Here is a 1,513-nt window from a genome sequence, read left to right on the forward strand (position 1 = left end):
CCTTTTCTTCCATTTTTCTGAATGATTCACAGATGTGTTAAAGCATAGCATGCCCACCCTCTTATGGTTACTTACAGTATAAACAGCATCACATAAGTCAGTGATTCTTAACCATGGGGCTGCGAGCCACACCTTAAGAGCCGCAAAATACTTTTGGTTATTGTTCCCTGTCCATGACAATCTCAGTCTCAATACAGCTTCACACCATTTGGTGGGAGTTGTTTAAACAGCCTCAAAAAGCAAGAAGAAGAAGACAGTCTGCCTGCTGTTTGCAGTTAGCAAAATATATGGAGAAGTTCTTAAAATGCAAAAAGGAAGATAAAGGTGACAACCCCCTCCCAAAAGTCTTTTGACTTTTGGGAGGGGGTTGTACTTTTGTGCAAGTACAGCTTTGACTTCCTGAAGCATGCGGTTTGTGAACAGAGGAAATGAGGCGGACCCGAGAGCCCAATGTGTGGAGTAATGCTATACATTGAAGCACTGAATTGATTTGGCCTGCCACTGTATATATGTGCCATGAGATCATCGGAGGGGCTGCTGCAAAGAACACTCAAACGACACTGCGAGCCACCGTATCATGGACATGACCTTAGACATACAGCATCAGCTTCTAGAAAGAATAAAAATACTATCTTTGTCTCTTTACAACTAGATCAGTCCCTTTTTTCTCTTTCGTTGTAGTAAAATTGAATTATTAATTATTTTTGTGTTATTAACCTTGACTTGAGCCTTTCAATTTCTACTTGCAGTTTGATTTGTTTCATGAATTGTTGACCTGTTTGGCATTTTGTTTTATTTCCAGGTTCACATACATGTAATAAATAAATGTCTTATTACATTGTATAATGTCGTCATCATCATGTTTATTTGGCAAGGTTTTAGCTTTTAAGATCAGGTGGAATTGATTTATTTATTAAATATAAATCAAACCAAAAGCAAAATTAATTTATTCAATACAGTGTTAATATGTGAATGGGCCCTGGTCCACTTTGTAGTGAAAACGTCAGGCCCTGAGATAAAAACAAAACAAAAAAAACAAAATGTAAGAACCCCTGACATAAGTGATAATGGCTAATTTAAGCAAAAAGCGTCTTCCTCGTTTTCCACAGTAACAAGGTGGACATAGTAATGAGCAGGTCGATCATTGATGTGATAGGCCCATTTTGTGTGTATTTTTAATTTATTCAAAGTATGAGAGGTGGTGGATTTGATCTAGAAAACCTGTTTAGTTTGAAATATTAGTGAGGACTCACTTGACCGTAGTCTTACAACCGACTGCCCACGGCTGTTGCATTTGACAGAGTAATGCGGCTGCTTCACTTAGGCTTCTAGCAGGTTATTGAGTAGACATCTGTGTAGCGGTTTGAAATGTACCACTTTTTCCTTGTCAGGAAATAACTTCCTGTTCATCTGAAATGGCTTGGTTTTCAGTGGAGAGTGTTTCAGTAATAATATTCTTTATGGCACCTCATAGCATTTTTGACCCATGACAGAGATGTATTAAAATAAAATG

Source organism: Astatotilapia calliptera, chromosome 4 (assembly GCF_964374335.1).
Source record: "Astatotilapia calliptera chromosome 4, fAstCal68.1, whole genome shotgun sequence".
Classification (NCBI taxonomy): domain Eukaryota; kingdom Metazoa; phylum Chordata; class Actinopteri; order Cichliformes; family Cichlidae; genus Astatotilapia; species Astatotilapia calliptera.